Below are 19,328 nucleotides of genomic sequence, written 5' to 3' on the forward strand. Positions count from 1 at the left end.
AAGTAAATTCATATTTATTCAGAGGCATGGATAACATTTTCAAGTTGGAATTTATAACTGGGGAGATATGGGACTTGATTGATGAGATTTTCAACATGTGGGAGTCTAAATATTGCCATAAAAAATTAAAAGGTTAAAAAGTCTCAACCCATAATATGTAACAACAGTAAGATAGGTCCTAAAATCAAGCAACTTCCAGATGATATGGCTATCACACCTTGGAGAATAATGTAAGGAGTGAAGAATGACAAACTAATCAAATCAATACTATATCATGTGAAGTTAGGTGAATTATCAATGGACGAAATGTGTTAAAAATTTAAAAAGTATGTTTGTTGAATTATTTCTACTTTTTCTTGGATTATAATTTTATTTTAAATATAAGATATTACTATTGGTGGTATTTGTTATACATATCACTATATTAATCATTTTTACTTTATTTATTTAGTCATAACATTTATATGAAAATACAAGAATATATAGTTAAAATGTTGAATGAAGAGAGTTGGGATGATGTTGTACACAACTACCCAGAATCAAGTTCTACAGCAACACTTAAATATTTTTATCTTGCATTCAAAAAGGTATGTTGATTTATACAGTAACTTTATTCATATGTAAATTATTTTTATTTTATCACTTATACATATACTTGTTTATTTCATTAAAGATGTCAAAGGACGCATATGGAGTACCAAATACTTTAAGTTTTAGGGTCCTATAATATAGGAATCTTAGTCATGATAGTCTTGTATCCAGGGTCAAATTTGTAAATATTAGTCATGATGACCTGACTATTATTGTTTAATGAGGTCTAGGTTTAGATTAAGTGCCATGTAAAGGTTTCTACTTTGCTAAGAGTCCAATGTCTAAATTCATGTGTTTTCCTTACTAAAAGGTAATCATAGGAAGTCTTTTGTCACCTTGAAAAGATTACAAAAATCATGTTATATAAATCCTTAGTTATTATGAGTTAGTCACCATCCTTAGTCATTATAGGTGGTTTACCTAACGCTAGAGGCTATGCCTACATCAATACAATCATGAGATGATTTAGGCACATATTTGGAGGCTTTTGGAGTCATTTTGAATGTCATTTCAATGACAACTCATGATCTCAGCGGGAAATAACGTTCTAAAGGATAATCATTCCCTTTTCCCAAGGCACTGTGTTTTTAGAAGGCATTGTGCATTTCATGATTCCCTATTCTTATCACAATCAACACAATCATTTCCACTCCAGGTCATTCTGCATGTCTATTTGAACCTTCATCTCCATTCCACAACACTCAACTCTTTAACATTTCATCATAGGCTCTGGTTTGCTCGATTTGTTTGCTGCGAAAGGTAGGAAAGGGCATTGCAAATTCACACTGTACTTCTACTCTCGCATGTCGATGGTCAAACCTTCCTCGCAGGTGCAAATACATGTCTATATTTGTTTCTCAATTTTGAATTAACTCTTACATTACACGTATAATCTAGGAGAAACCATAAAAATCCTGCAAGAATGATAAATTAACCATCGTTTCTCTTCTGAAAGAGCTGTGTTTTTTCTTTTGTGTTGTGTTTTATCCTAATTCATTGTGATTCCACACAGTGTATTATATTTCTCATTTATTGTTGTCATTTCACTTTTTCTCTAAGTGAACCTTTACGTACAATAGGTGTCTTGGGTTTAAAACTAAATCAAATTTTCTTCCCTTAAGTGCCTATGCTTGAAATTGTTTGAAAAGTCAATTACCTTCAATGTTTTGTTTCTGGTTTTTGCACTGTGACTGTCTCTTTTAAATTCTCTATCAACAGTTGTGAAATTACAAGTCCTGTAGGGTTTCCTTGAGAATTTTTGCATTGTTTAAGTTTTGTGAAATTTCTTGTTGTCCCTTAAGGAATCATCAGAGGTTTTTAGTATCACAACACCTCCATTAATACACAAAACCAATTGCACATAACCCTAAAACTATTCATTGTTGCAAAATAAATATCATGTCAACTCTAGAAAACAAGAAGCACAAGAGAGGTGCCATTGTGCAATTTGAGCCACAAGATGTCACAACCATCAATGCAGATCCATCCATCAGAATGGCTTTTGAGCAAGTAGGGTGTATGAGGTTTTGTGAAAGGGTTCAGGGGTATCATCTATAGGTGACAAAGGAGTTTGCTAGGCATTTTGATGGTTTGCAATAAAATGTGGGAACACTAACTTTTCCAGTCTTTTCTCAATCAATAGTTGAGGCTACTGAGATCCCTTTGAATGGACAAGAGTGTTTCAAAGGTATGGGGTTTAATTTGGCTGATTTCAAAGAATTTCTCAAACGAAAATACTGGAAAGGATATGGTTATATTTTTCTAAGAAGCCATCTACAATACCATCATAGTAAACTATTGGAAGTGATTCAAAGTTACTTCACATGTGAAGGGAGGTTCAATAAAGTGTTTCACTATCACATTAGGATCTTAATGCATTTTACTAGCAAGAAGCCTTTGAATATTCCTTATTTTTTTTAGGAGTCTATGTAAGATGGCAATTAGAATTCAAGAAAAAGGAAATCACATGGAAGCCAATTTATTTCATTTTTCATTAACTAAAAGCTCTAGCATGACTCATGAAGAAAAGGAAGAAATGCAACGTGATATATCAAAATTACGATACCAAGTGAAACAAATTTCACTCTCACAAAAACTAGAGAAGCTAAGATGGATGGTTTAAAGGAAGGTGTGGAAGCTAAAACGAATGGCGTTGAAGCTAAGATAAATGGAATGGAAGATAATATGGATGGCATGGAAGCTAAGATGGATGGTTTAGAAGTAAACATTGAATATTTGAAGAAAGACATAGAAGGTTTGAAAGGAGGTTTGGCAAAGTTGCTATAATAAATGCTTCCTAATGGTGAAAAGGTAGTAGAGGAAACTCATAATGAGAATAAAAGAAATGTTAGTCATGATTTCATAGACTCTAACATTGGATTGAAGACCCACCATGTTCCAAATATCGATATGCGGAAGTTTGATGGCAAGGATCCCATAACATGGATACTACAGATGGAGCAATATTTCAATCTCCATAATGTGCAAAACACACAAAAGGTACGCATTGCAACTTTATATTTGGAACCCAATCACTTTGTATGGTATCAATGGCTTTTCTCTCGTAAAAAAATTGTCACTTGGGCAATTTTTATGGATGAAATGATTGCACATTATGAGGACACAAAAAGAAACACGTTTTTAGCCAATTTATAAATCTAAAACAAAAGGGTTCAATGGAGGAGCACATTGAGGACTTCCAAAAATTGAATATAAGGGTAAAATATATTCCAGAGGATCATAGGATTGATGCTTTCCTTTGGGAACTTGATTCATTGGAGAAGGTATGATAACATTGAACATGAGGTTCGGCCTTGGGAACCCAATTCATTAGAGAAGGCATTCAGGTTGGCAAGAAAAATTGAAAGCAAAATTATGGCAACACAAAACCCTACCAATCACAACTAAAAATATAGAATTATTGTTTCTCGTGGCCTTCCACAAACTACAAGGTTGAAACCACAACAATTGGAATAAAAACGAGAAAAAGGGCTTTGTTAAAGTTGTGATAGAAAATACACTAAAGGTCATAAGTTGGCTGAGAAGAAATTATTTTACATATATTTTGAAGAGGAAGAAGAAAAGGAACAAGAAACATCAAAAGAAGAGGATACACTCTAGGAACAAACCCTAGAGAAAGAAGAAATGAATCCAACCATATCTTGTAATGAATTGGCCATAATTACCACTCCTCAAACTATCAAGATAGAAGGACATATCAAGAATAAAAAGGTAATAGTGTTGATTGATTCAAGCAGTACCCATAATTTTATTCATTGTAAGACAACGAAGGAATTGAATTGCTTCCTATACCCAGCACCAGAGTGTCAAGTGATGGTTGCAAATGGAGGAACCATAAATTTCTCTGGAAAGTTCCATATTATCAAGCTATCCATGGGAGAATATGTGTTGAATAGTCCAATGCTTTCCATTCCAATGGGCGGTGTTGATGTTGTACTAGGAGTCCAATGGCTACAATCTTTGGGTATGATAGATTTTAATTTTAAAGAACTTTTCTTGAATTTTTTTTAGAAGGAAATGAATTAGAATTAAGGGGTATCATAGGGAAACCAAGAAAGTTAATCATCTATAACGACATGACAAATCTTCTAAAGAAAGAACAACGTGGCGTAATTGCACAATTATGTTCGCTAGAGGTCCCCACATCGAAATCATCTATTTCCCCAGATCTCCAAAAATTCTTGGACAATCATTCCAAGTTATTTAAGACCCCCAAATTTCTCCCACCTATTCATGATCATGATCATGCTATTCATTTGATTCCAAGAAGTGTTCCTCCAAACATCAGGCCTTAAATATATTCCTGTGCCCAAAAGAGTGAAACTGAACATATGGTTGCAAAAATGCTAGAGGCTAGTATGATTCAACCTAGTTAAAGTTCATACTATGCTCCAGTGATATTAGTGCACAAGAAGGATGGATCATAGCGCATATGTCTTGATTACAGGGAGCTCAACAAGCCCACTATTAAAGATAAATTTCCCATTTATGTCATTGATGAATTATTGGATGAATTGCATGGGGAAATTTACTTCACCAAGTTGGACCTTTGTTCAGGATATCATCAAATCATAATGAATACTGAAGAAATTCTGAAAACAACATTTAGAACTCATGACTGTCATTATGAATTTTTGGTCATGCATTTTGGCCTTACTAATGCACCTTCTACATTTCAAGGTTTGATGAATTCCATTTTCAAACCCTTCCTTAGAAAATTTATGTTATTATTTTTTGATAATATACTAATCTATAACAAGTCTTGGAAGGATCATGTTCAACATGTTGATAGAGTGCTCAAACTATTGGAGGAGAAACAGTTATATGCAAAAATATCCAAATATTTCTTTGGATTACAAGAGGTGGAATATTTGGGTCATATTGCATCTCATGAACGTGTTAAGGTATACCCTAGAAAAATTAAAGCCATTATGGAATGGAAAATCCCCACATCAATAAAGATTTTGTGAGGATTTATCGAGTTGAGACGGTATTATCACAAGTTTGTTCGGAATTATGGGAGAATAAAAGCACCTCTAAAAACATTACTGAAAAAATATGCATTTTCTTTGTTATGAAACCAGATCACAAAAAGATAGAAAATATAGATCAACGCCTTAGAAATAAGCCTCTTTGAGGGGGCAACCTCCTTTACATTACACAAATGAACAATTCTTAGATGAATTAAATGACAAGGCCTCCTTTCTATATATAGGAGTCTAAGGGATCATAATATAATCAGAGCTGACATAACAATAATAATGTAAGGTTACAATAATAACAATAGTGGGCTTATATGGGGCATAATAATAATAATATGGGGACTACATGGGCACAAAAATATAATAAGGGGGTTTCACTAATAACAATAAGGGGTTACACTAGTAGTATAGGGACCTAACAAACCCCTCTCCTTCAAAAAGTGTTGTCCTCAATGCTTGAGTAGTTCTTTATGCTTCTGTATAAAATTCTTGTCCTCCCATGTGGAATCTTTAGTGGGTAAGTTCTTCCACCTGATGGGATACTCTGAAATTGATTGATTTCATAGCTGTCAGGTTCTTATTTCTGTGACTGCTCCAGGTTCCAATATGATTTTTCCTTCCTCAAGTTCTGGCAATATTGTTTGAACTGGTAACTTCTCAAACTTTTGCATGAGTGGTCACATTGTTATCGGGAAATCTAGTGTCCACTTAGAGCTGCTAGTCCCACTAAGACTGGTAGTTGTCCTAGAAACAAACAAACTAAAACTACTTTCGTTTTCCTTTATGATAAGTAGATAAGAGTGGAATGAAGGACACCAACTTCAGTCTTGCGCTTGGTTCCTTACTCGGTTCCTCTCCCTTCTAACAGATCCTTGTCGCTTCTCTTTCGTCTACCTAGCTTCAAAGAGCACCTGTGGAATCAAAGCAGCATAATACTATCGAAGAACAGAGATCTACAATCATAAACAATATAGGACCAGATGTATATTGACCACACAAATGCATATATCATCAAACATACAAGAATGTGGAGGAAAACTTGAATAGCTTTATTAATATCAAAGAATAACAACGAGGATTACAACCAATTGTTCTGACCCAGCATCATCCTCCAGCATGAAAGCTCTTCTTTCACCTCATGAAAATCTTAGATCACCCAACATTATGATGTTCCAACAAGAAACCAATAGCACTTCCTTACAAGATACAAAATTCCAGCCTCCGGATCTCTGGGATGAGGGATCCATATATAGATGTTTGCAGGGGGGTGAGTCAGCTGCTAGGTTTGTGATTAGTGTCCTCTCTTTGATAGTTCTTGATTCCACTTGGAGATTGATGATCTCTTACTCATCCCTGTGTGAATTCAGAGAGGCAAGTGTCATAGGAGAAGTTTCTAGAAGATTCCATGTCGATCCACTTTGCAAACTGTCTCTGCCATTTTTCCACTCTCGCTCATTGCACCCTACAGAAGGGCTACTCAGTATGCATCGCACCTTTTACTCTAGGTAGGTGGGATGCATCACACCTTCTACACTGGGCAGTCTGTATGGTCCAGGGTTGACCAGTTCTGAGTAGTTGTCTGTGGAGAACTTCTGGGAGATGATGTAATTAGTTGACCTTGTTCCTTTAGGGTATTAAACAACACTTTTAGGGACTTAGGAGCCCTTGGTTTATGGACATGTATGATTGGGGTTGCAGTGCCCAAAAATGTCTGTAATGGTTGCCCCCTAAAGCATGAGGCCGTTAATCTTTTGATGTCGGGCGAAATGCTTTATCATGAGGATCCGAAGTTTTTTCGAGCTGGAAGGCGACCTATAATAAGATACAATACAATACATTATATTCGTAATATTTTCATGATCTGGCTGAGGCAGGAATTCCCATGCTTAGCTTTATAAATTCATTTTCATGTACATAATACAGACGACTGTCTGTGTGCAGACTGATGATTCTGGTAGAGCCATCATCCCTTGATTCGGATGATAATGATGTACATTTGATGTCTTTATTTTCCTAAATATATCGTAGCCCAAATGGATGAAACTAGATCCAGGGTCTTCAAACTCGTCCAATCCTTACTCGGAGTACAAGTCGATCCACGTGAAAAATGTTCTGGAGTTGAACATGGAAAGACATCGCCTGATTACCAGCCAATGATGTAAGTTGTTAACAGGCACGAGAGGAATCACCGATAATGATGATGACCCTCAAGGTACGACAGTACAATTCATGTGGTGTGAAAAAGGGACTTGGCGTCGAACACCATGTAAAATATTTCGGTCGAAGGCCATTGATGTAAACCTATTGCCGGAAGTGAGAAACTTGCCATTGAGGCATGCAAGCTTCAAAGTACTGAAAGGGTTGTTCTTAGGTCAACTTCTTTGCTAATGAGCTGATGTCAACAAGAAGTGACCCTTCGTAGGAGGGCCTTAATGAATCCCATGTCTATGACACGGAACGGAGCAAATGATTTGTTGGAGGTGAAAATGATCTGATGATAAAGTTCAGGGTGGCGGTCATGTGAATGTATTGCAGCGGATGAGACACAAGTGAATTCTCTGAGCGACTTCTCTTGAACATACCAGCGACACTGACATGGATTGGTAGCGTTAACCCCAAATATGGATGGTGCGGTGGACCAATAGTGATATGACTGGTGAACGGAACAACCCAACCTGACTCGGATGCGGAGTGAAAGTGTCATGTTCAAGAGCGACCTTGCTACCAACAAAGTTTCTTCAAGTTTTCTTCCCATTTTTTCCCCAGTCATTGCTGACTAGTACCTCTTTATTTTTGTCAAGCTTGAGGAGGATAACATATGCTTGTTCTAAAATTTTCCCTTCGGGAAAACCCGTCGCTATATTTTAACGAGCCTAGCGACAGTGAAACTCGTTCTTGTCTGTATGGACAAGTTTTTCACTATTCGGTTTTAACGAGTTTAACGACAAAGATAACTCGGTCCTTTTCATTTTTAGAGAGTCTGAAAATGGACGTAAAGGAAACTCCAATAATCATTTTTCGTCATATAATCCCTTAAGTCTGAAAAAGTATAAAATAATATGAAAGGGATGAATTTTCGGTAATTTTAACGAGCCGAACAAAACAAGCGCTCGATCTTTTTGTGTAATAATCCCTCAGGTCCAAAAAGATTAAAATCTAGAGGAGGGATAACACTTCCGGTCGCTTTAACGAGCTGGAGAGGCCAATCGCTCGACAATCTTTTCATATTTTACGAGTCAGGTGAAAAGAGCTTAAAGGAGACTCATTTTTTTAGGAACGAGTGATAATTTCGGGTAGCAGCTGATTCCAGGTAAGGTTTGGAATTTTCCAATCACGGCAGTGTCACAAGGATGGCTAACTATATCACTTTTTGCAGCTGTTCCTCAAAAGGGGTAAACAATCAAATGGGGGGTGAATGATCGGCCAAAACAGAATGGAGTTGATGATGAGAACACGACCAAGGCATAAAAGCTAATTATAATGCATTCACAATGGTTATTTACCGGAAATCGGTTCATTTTTTAATGAGCTTAAACTCTGGGAGAAACATTTGCTCATTTCTTATGTTTAATTTTTAAAGAGCTTGAACTCCACATAAAAATGGCTTGTTCTAGTCATATGATAAGGATGTCTCATTGATAGATGCTATTTTTTATGGAGCTTGCACCTTTCAAAGCTTTGCCCCGGATCCTTTCGTTATGCAAGCTAGGAGTGACCAATCCTACGAGTTTAAAGGGGTAGAGGACCTACAAATTTTAAAAATAAATGATCACTCTTCACTTGCATGCAAAAAGGTTTGCATGCCCCCAGGTATAGTGAAAAATTTCCAGGTTACTATATAGAAGTTCTTGCATTTGCGAGATAGTTTCCATCCACACCGCAGACAGAAACACTCCCTGGCTTAGTCCATCTAGACAAGGGTGGTTCTAAATCCCAACCTCCTAACCTTGATGAAGGAACCTTATTCCAGTCTAATCCCATTTTCCTTAACGGACGGGTGTGTCAGACTAGTCATTTTCTTCCGCAGGAACCTACTCTATACCTAGAGTTTTCCTACCAGAGCAGGCCAGGGTGCATGCCCCTGGGGATTCAGTCATGTCCTCCCGAATCACTCGCGCTCATCAGGTGGACGGAATGGAGATTGATGAGACATTATTTGCGTGAAAAGACCATTTATGGATGGTATTTGACTATTTGCTATGTGTGAGCCGGGGAACAACAGCTGGTCTATGAGCTTGACCATTCTGCCTTCATGTAGAAAACACATTACTCTAAGAGTGAGGAGATGATGGCTCCAATGCAATAAATATAGTCACGCCTAAGGAGTAGATTATAAACTAGTGGTCCTTGGACTACCATTACGTTCATGTGAACGGTTTTCCTTCTCAATGTTATCGGCACATTGGGAAGGATCCCTAACGGTTGACTGGTTCCTATGTCAAAGCCTATCAGATTTCTCATCTCAAGCAGAAGCGATGGCAAACCAAGCGCTTTCCAAGTAGTCGAGGAAAGGATACTCACAGAAGCCCCTTCATCTATGATAGTACTGGCCATGACCATTCTGTATATTTGTTCAATGATTCGGAATGGTACACTAGCCGGTAAACGAGGTCTGCCTAGAAGATTCCAGTCGAAGGAAACGACTAGGTTGCTCGGAGGTGGGACCAAATAAACGGCTAGGTATGACTCTAACGAGCTTCCTTCCTACGGTAAAGGAATGGGGAGATTGCCCCTATGTTCATCTGAGTCTGTGTTTACGAAAAGAATTTGAACGGTGTTATTCTCATTCTCTTCGTTGACTGTATCATCCAAAGACGGACCTTCTGAAGGCAAGACCGGGTCGACCACCGCCTCGACCTTTTGACTTTCGTCTGGTGTGGATTCAGAGGGCTTATCTTTAATGATAGATGCTTCGACTGACCACAATGACGTGTCAGTTGGATTTTCAACTAGTGATGGACTCGGCAAGAGTTTTTTGTATCCAGGAGGGAGCCGTAATGGTGAAACCGGACGGTCATCTAAAACTCTTTTAGCTTCATCTAGGAAGGGACAACGGTGGACGACGTGATCGCCTTCACACAGCTTACAAGGAAATTTACATTTCCTTTTCTATCTAGATACTTCGCTTTCACTAGTTGACGGTGTACTTTCAACATGATCATCAGAGGTTGACGACACCGGATTGTGCAAACGAGGAGACCAGTCCCTTAAGATCCGAGGGATGCAAGGACAATCTTGGTGATAGTGGTCTCGTTTGCAAACGACACATGGAGGTTTAGGCTTAGATGGTGCAGTGTGTGGATTTTCACTAGACGGTGCATGGTTGTCCCCTTTCGCTTTTGGCTCCTTTTTCTTCTTTTCCTTCTTCTCCTTCCGCTTCTTCTTCTTCTCAGTCACTTGATCTTTAGCTTTACCAGCTTCATCAAGCGAAGAAGAAGGAGGGGAGGGAGAAACGGACGAAGTGGAAGGTTGGGGCGTAACTCTAGCATCATCTAGTTGCTGACTTGATTTTTCAGGAATCACGGTGTTCTAAACGACAGAGGTCGAGAAGAGCCATACGAGCAAGCCGATTGTCAATCCTGGAAGTGACAATGTGGCCATATGGGGTGCACCAACATCTCCCCAAGAGGAGAAGGGACTAGGATTTCCTCCAAGGGGAAATCCTTGGTTGGTGGACTCCATTTTTCTCAACCTAAGACCAACGCGGGAAAGGTGATGTTATTCCGATTAAAATAAATTTTAGACACTTTGACAAAACTTGTTTTTTCAATTTTTAAGAGTCGAGAAAAAACAAAAGATGACTCTAGTCGCCTTCAATTTTTAATGAGCTTGAAGTGACAAGTGCTCAGATGGACCTTTTCCTTTAAGGAGTCTAAAAAGGAACAAAAGAGACTGCTCTGGAAATCTAGACAGACGGATTACCAAACCAATCGCAAAACTGCAGAATACTTTTTACAGTACGGTAGTCAATCTTCCCGAATGTTGTGTTCAGTTTATTGCGATCGATAAGGCAGCAGACACAGCTTCCTATGGATAGAGGATATAGCCTATTATGGTCTCCCAATATATACTCGACGATACGTGGGAGCACAAGTCCGTACTGGCACTTGTCGTCTCAAAGAGGAGGAATCACCCAACCAACAATGAGAGCGATAGTTACCAGGCTTTACGACGCCAGAATATGTCTCTAGCCTAGACTTCTAGATGTTGTGCGTTAGGTTCCAAAGCATTTTTAGGTTCATTAAATTTATTTTACAGTTGATCTTTCTTAAGAAATTTGCCTTTCAATTTCACCGCATGATGTAGATATACAATTCCTAAAATTCAATATAAGATGATAAACAATCGTTTGATCTTCTTTTTGCAATGAAAATCCTAGCTACTAGAGAAAGAGAGATGACATTCTTTCAACATAGAGCATAGAGCACACACTAGATGCACTGTCCTAAATCAAACCAACAAGCAGTCTAAATGCAAATGCACATGCATGTATTTGTTTTCAGCCTTCTTAATGTGTTACTGACAAGAAGAAAGCTAAGTACAAATATGAATTATCTTTTCAAAGCGACAGTACTAACAAGTTTTTCTTCAAAAACGAAAGGACGATAATGGCGACACTTTGCTATTTTGAATTAAAAACTGCTTTCGACACTTGAAAAACTACTAATTCAGATCAAATACAAGAGTAACTATATAATAAACCATCAAGAACAATAGAATTCTTTTCTTTGACTGAAAATGACACTTACGACACTTCCAAACCAAGAAACGATAGTTCGGTTATGCTACTACTTAGTAAAAGAGAACTGAAAATGGCAGAAAATACACAAAAACATTCACAGTTCTTTGCACAATAGAGGCTGGAATTTTGTATCTTGTAAGGAAGTGTTGTTGGTTTCTTGTTGGAACATCATAGTGTTGGGTGATCTAAGCTTTTCATGAGGTGAAAGAAGGGCTTTCATGCTGGAGGATGACGCTGGGTCAGAACAATTGGTTGTAATCCTCTTTGCTATTCTTTGATATTAATAAAGCTATTCAAGTTTTCCTCCACATTCTTGTATATTTGATGATATATGCATTTGTGTGGTCAATATATATCTAGTCCTATATTGTTTATGATTGTAGATCTTTGTTCTTCGATAGTATTATGCTGCTTTGATTCCACAGGTCCTCTTTGAAGCTGGGTAGACGAAAGAGAAGCAGCAAGGATCTATCAGAAGGGAGAGGAACCGAGCAAGGAAGCAAGCGCAAGACTGAGGTTGGTGTCCTTCATTCCACTCTTATCTACTTATCATAAAGGAAAATTAAAGTAGTTTTAGTTTGTTTGTTTCTAGGACAGCTACCAGTCTTAGTGGGACTAGTAGCTCCGAGTGGACACTAGATTTCCCGATAAAAAAATGGCGACTCCGCTGGGGAAATCTACATTAAAATATAGCGACGGGTTTGCCCGAAGGGAAAACTGTAGAACAAGCATATGTTATCCTTCTCAAGCTTGAGAAAAATAAAGAGGTATTGGTCAGCAATGACTGGGGAAAAATTGGGAAGAAAACTTGAAGAAACTTTGTTGTTAGCAAGGTCGCTCTTGAACATGACACTTTCACTCCGCATCCGAGTCGGGTTGGGTTGTTCCGTTCACCGATCATATCACCATTGGTCCACCACACCATCCATATTTGGGGTAACACTACCAATCCATGTGTTAACACTCGGGTTGTTCCCTTTGACTCCCAAGGGAATATGGCCGAGGTAACCACTAACCAATCTTTTGGCCACAGGTCCTAGCCTACTTGTAACCAGAGAGGGCTCTCTCTTTCTGATTTAACTTTGTTTTGATGATGTTTTAGGTTAGCTATGATGCACAAGGTTTTGTTTTAAATTTGCTGGATGATGATTTCAGTCAGAACAGGTATATTTTACAGGGTGATCTAGTCCATTGGTCATGGAGTCCATGATGTTTAATTGCTTGATATGTCTGTCTTGAAACACCGGTGATGCTATAGAGCTAGATAAGTGTCTATGGAACAATTCTTTAAATCTGTAATTGGATGGGATGGAAGCAGGGCGTGAAAGGCAACTAAGGATCTTTCAGTAAGCTGATATGGGGAACAGTGGGAACATTACTTAGGAGCATTGAAGAATTCCTTAATAACATTCATATTTATAGAACCAATACGAACATGAGCAATTAAGAATTCATGTACATGATTAATTCTGAAGAAATCGTATTCAACAATGGAGATTGAGCACAGGGTTAATCAAACATTTCCTATACTATTCTTTTTCTCTATTGTTAGACTAGTGAAACATGCATATGATTTAAGCAGACATAAGAAGACAAAACATAGTTTAGGAAAACTTATTGTTCCATTAGACAGCACAAGAATTCTGTAACAGCACGCAGAGCATCATTGAGACATCAAGCATTCAGGAGATAATGAACTTTTCCAGCCTTTTGCATTAGATCATCTGAAAATATACAATATATTGTCTCAGAGAGAAAATCACCAACCCCAAATACGTTGCAAGGGGAGGTATATATACAAAATTTAGATACAGAAATATCTAGCTGATGAATTAATGGCTCATAAATACTGTGCCAACTCCTGGAGAATTGCAGCTGAGAGAATAAATGCTGTAATAACTGCTTAGTGTATCAACTGTCCAAAATTGTCAGAGAATTTTGACTTTGTGACCCAATGAGTCGGCTGGAGCCGTTTTTCCCAAAATCTACGCGTTTCCTTTGTCTTGGCTTGCTGTCATGGTATTTACGCTGAGTCACTTCTTTTATCCGCCTTGCTTGCTGTCCTGATTCTGTTTTTGACTTTGGTTGAGCTGAAGCTGACTAGGACAGGCCATACCGAGATTACTGAGGCAAAATTTGCAGCATTGCCTGCCACCAATCTTCCTTGGACAGTTGGTGTCTTCGTATCTTTATCAAGGTTTCATCTACCTTTGTATACCTGTAAAAATTTGGTGGGACCTCAAATAAGTGATTAATCTCATGCTCAATGTAGAATAGATTTTCAAGCTTGTCATAGAGGCTCTGCCCTGATGGAGGTCCTATTTCTTTAGAGGTACTAGCGGATGCTGTGATTTGATTTTCAATAAAATTTGTCATCCTAGTGGCATATTGCTCACAGCTGAGCAGTCTTCCTGTGCCGATAAATAGGCTGGGCAATCCTTTGTCTTGAAATGCTCCCATTTTAAGCTTGTATTCATCCACCTCATCCTGCATTTCATGGCATTTTCTCTCCACAGTTTGCACAAAGTTTCTGAGGGTCAGCACCTTTTTAACTGTGAGGACAACATATGTTCTGTTGATAATGTTCAGGGCTGCCATCTCCTCCTTGGTCTGATTGTTGAGAAAATGTATCATCCTGTTGGCCTGCTCAGGCCTATTCCCTAGTGATGTTCTGGCCTTCTGGCTTTCAACTTGTGCTTGGCCTATTAATTCCATCTTTTCATGCACTGTTTTGATTGACTTCCACTGTCTGGTAAGGGAGTGGTCAATCCGGGCCCATAGGATCCTTTTTATTTCAACTAGAGTCTTCTCTAAACTCAGCTTCTTTTCCAAGGCATTTATTTTGTCTTTTAGGGCCTTAATCTCTCTGGTCTGCTCTGCTACTGTCATCTTGGATTTGTCATACTTAGCTTCGAGCTCTGCCAATTTCTCCTTGGCTTGTTTGATCTCTGTCGCCTGAAGCTCCAGCTCTTTGATAACTTTTGTCAATTCATCCATGTTTAAGCTAGACTTAGGAACTGTTGTTGTTGCTACTGCCGCATCTGTTGTTGGTGTAGCCGTTGCAGGGGTCGCTGCTGCCTTTGTAGTTGTGGCAGTGGTTGGGGCAGTCTGAGGAGGTTGGGAGGTTGATTCTCCCTGTTTGTCTTGGAGTGCCCTTTCTAGCTCCCTTTCCAAATCAATCACTTTTTGGTTCAACTGCATTATTAGATCTAATTGATCCTCAGATTCCTTTTCTTTTTGCAATTCTGCTGTTTGAGGGTGCTCAGTAGGAAGAAATTTCAGTCTCTTCTTCAATGCAGCAATATCATCCTCTTTCTTTTTCATAAGGGCCCTCACACCCTTAGGATCCTTAGGATCATATCCTAAGTCCACAATGATTTCCTCCAGTGTTTTCATCCTATTGTCCTTGGCCGTGGAGGACATTCTCTCCAAATCTAGCTGAGTGTTGGTGTTCTTCAGAGATTATTTTAATTCATGGGCCATTGTGGCCCTGTCTACCAGTGTGGCATAGACCATTTCCCCTGTTTGCTTATGCAGCTCTATCTGATCCATGGGGTGAATGTCTTTTGCCATGACTTCTAACTTTGTTTTGACAAAATCTGCAGCTGAGTGAGGCTGCGGTATCTTGGGTTTAAAATAGCTAAGGATTATCTTTTCCTCTTGGATATCATATACTGACATCAGCCTCTCTTGTTTAGTCGGTGTTGCCTTGAGAAATTTTTTGTATACCTGCACTCTTAACATCTCATTTTGTGCCTTAATTTCTTTGAAGGAGGCCTTGGTGCTGGATGGCTTCTTGCTCTGCTGAGTGGAGGAGGACACCTCCATGCCAAGCTGTACTCCTTGCTCTTGTTGAAAAGAGCTTGTGGCTGTCTGCTGGCTGTCTTCTCTTTCTTTCCTTGGGCTCTCAAGGATCTCCTCGCTGATTTCTTCTATGACCGGAGAATCAACCCTTTGTCTTTTGGCTTCAGGTTTCTGAGCGGATCCACTAGCAGGTGTGGACTCCTCTCGGTCGCGTTTCTTTCCCCTTTCCTCATGTGCAGGGTCTGTAAGGCAGGCACTGTTGGTGCCTCTGTTTGCGGTGGAGGAGTTTGCTCTTGCTGCTGCCCAATTGAGGAGGCAGGCTTTTCTGTCACTACTTCTTTTCCTGCACCCATTATTCCCTTGCCTTTTTCTATACCTGATGCTGATGTAGATGGCCCTTGGGTGACTGGTGCGATTGCAGCAGTGGAGGTACCTTCTCCAATTGGATGCGGCTGTTTGAAAGTTACATGCTGCACAAAATCTAAGTCAAGAGTTTTTTCTAAATCCTTGACATTTCTTTCCATTATTTCTTCTTGAGTTAATTCCTCAATTAATGTGCCTTGCAACCATTCATCTTTGTTGGAATACTGCTCAATTTGTGGAATTTTACAGTGCTCATACCCTAGCAGCCTGTATTTGACTATTCTAGCACTGATGAAGCCTTCGGGTCATAAGGGACCCACCAGAAGCTTCTCTTTAGTTTGTATTTATCTCTGAGAATTTGGTCAGCCTCTTGCCAGCCCTCTTTCTTATTCATGATAAAGGGGCCCATATGGTCTCTGAACTTGAGATGGGCTTTCTTCTTGGCACTATGAAAGTGGGTGAGGTCAGAGTTAATGAGTTGCCTATAGTATTCCAAGGCGAACATTCTCATCAGTACATATCTTGGGAGCCTATATGGACAGAGCTCACAGCCATAGATTCTGATGACTGTATGGTGTTGGTATAGGTACCAATCACCTATTTTATAGTTCTTGGATAGCTGCAAAGTTTTCTGGATTTCAAATGACAGTCTGGGAGGAGGGGATCTCATCAATAGGCAAGAGACCGGGTAAACAAATTGGTCAATAAATTCACAGTAAGAATATGGTGAATCTTGGACTTGGTGGAAAACTGATGACCAGAAGATAACAGACCTCCTCTCTCCCATAGAATCCAGTTTCTTGATGGGGCATTGAAAAACCTCAGACTGATAATACATGAACAAGTGGTAGATATATGATGAATATTTGAACACACCCTCCCTATCCACTTTCAAGAGCTGGTCATGTATTTTGTTGGCTATAAACTTGGAAAAGTTATATTTGTAAGCAGGAGGCTGGCCTGGGCTGTAAGAAGCTAATAATACCAACACTGTCTCATCAATGTGCTCACTGGTTTTGTAGCCCAACACATAGGAGATCATGTGAACTAGGAGCTTGCCCACATCAGTGAAATGGGCATACAAGAAAGGAGGTGGCCCTGTAGGCTGGCGGTCTGCCCTCATGAATGTCTTGGTGACCTTCTCAATGTCAGCAGTGCAAAGTTTGGTGCCTGCATCCAGTAAATAGTTCATGGAGAAGGGAAACAGCAGCTGAGTTTGCTTGAATTTGAGCATTTGGTTGATGGAGTCAGGATTGATGTGGAAGAGTATGCTCCCAGATGGAGACTTGACAGTTCTCTGAGTTGGATCATAATTCTCAGCACATAAGCGGATGATTTCTGGAAAAATATTAACAGATGGAAGGAAATAGTAAGGCAGATTGGACTCCCATATCCCATATGTGTCATTTTTGCTCAAATAGCTGTCTCTCAATTGGCGAAAGGTCTGTAAATGGTTCCTCTCAGCCACAAGGTCTTGAATGAGGTAATCTCTATCAGCAAGAGGCATGGCCTCAAGCTCCTTGTTTGGTGGATTCATAGGAGTGACACTGAGAGCTGATGGTGTAGCCATTGGAAAGCTTTCAGGTGTTTGACTATAGAGTGTGGCTTCTTGGTGTAACAGTTTGAATATGATAGCTTGTAAGGCTTTAGAGGTGAGGTGGCAGACTAAATGCAGATGGGGCCAGATTTGCCTTTTGGAAGGAGCAACTTGGAGGAGTAGACTTAACTCTGGTTTCTTCTGGTGAATTCTCAGGAATTATGGACAGTGAGGGCAAATTGCAGAGGAGAGCAGGATTATAATCTGGTGAAATGAAGTCTTTAAATCATACACTCGGCAAAAGGGAACAATGCCGGGAAGGCGTGAGAGTTTAGCGTGTGTTTAAGCCCAAAACAACTGTGTAATAGTGAAACTTGAATACAGGGTGCTTTAGATCTTTGAAGGCTACTCATTAACAGGTGAACATTATTAATTTAGGAGTTCTTTAGGCAATTTCAGTGGAAAATTTGCAGAGAATGGGAAGAACACGGCAAACGGGTTGGTTTTGGCAAAATACCTGGATAAATTAGCGCCGAGAGCTGCCGGGTTGATCGACGGGCGAAGAATGTTGTTGAATTTGCAGGTGGCGGCGTCCAAATCGTTTGAATTCGAAATATGGAGGCAGTTTGGCATAAACGAGCAGAACAACGCTCTCAAATTTTCAATGAAAATGACCCAAAACGGTCCATTTCCGTGCTTTTAATGATAAATTTGGCGCATATGGCTTTTTGGCGCTTTCCTGCGATGACGTCAACATGATGTCATCAGCGGGCCCCGGGTACGGACGGTGACATGGATGCTGACAGGGATGCCAGCGTGGCGGGACACGGTGGAGGCATGCGGCGGTGGCAAGACAACGTGGAGGGTGACGTGGCGCAGTGGCGGGGGCCTCGGGCGTGACATCACAGTGACGAGGGGCTGACATAATGGGGGGTGGCGGTTTGCGGGAGGCGGTTTCCGGTTTCCCCGCACCGCCTTTGGGGGAAGGTGGTTTCGGGGAGGAGGGCTCCGAACAACCCCGACTGCCGACACGTGGCCTGTGTACGGAGGCAAAACCGCCCGCTCCCCGTAGGTTAAAGGTCGGCACATCCACTGCCCAGATTACCCGCCCACCGTTGGATCAGGCGCGGCGGGAGATCGACGGTTGGCGGGCGCTCCGACGCGGCGTGCAAGTTTGTGGCGGGACCCGCCCGATATTTAATTAATATTGAATGGCGCGGGCTCAAAAACTTTAGCTTTGGTGGGTTTTATGGGGTTCAAATGGATAAGGGTTAATGCGACGGGGTTTCATAAAAATATTTAAACATTGGGTTTTTGTCTTTAAGGGGTTTCCATTTTGCAAGGGTTTTTTAGGTGAATGGGGGTTTAGTTATAGGTTATTAATCTTAACCAGGGGTTAGATTAATTCCAGGGTAAGGGTTGACTATAGTCCCAGATGGACTAATGTCTCCCATGACAATGTTACTTAGCTATAATGCTAAGGGGGGGGAATATTTACATATTTTTTGGGTTTTTGCATAAAAATGCTATAATAGTAGGGGGAGGGGGCACTTAGGGAGCTATATAGTAAGTTTATAAATTAATATGGATTTGGGATGTGAAAGAGGAACAGAGAGCTAAGTTTAAGGAGTAAACTTAGATTTAGAAGCAGATGAGAGTGAGAGATGATTTTACACAAGAAATGTGGCTTCTTTTTGGAGAAGAAGGTCACAACTTGACATGAATTTCACAAATGAGAAATGCAAGGAGAATTGTTTAGGCAGATTCTACAGTCCTCTAGGGGATGTTA

Source organism: Pinus tabuliformis, chromosome 5_2 (assembly GCF_031772625.1).
Source record: "Pinus tabuliformis cultivar Carrire ecotype Pingquan chromosome 5_2, CPIR1, whole genome shotgun sequence".
NCBI lineage: Eukaryota > Viridiplantae > Streptophyta > Pinopsida > Pinales > Pinaceae > Pinus > Pinus tabuliformis.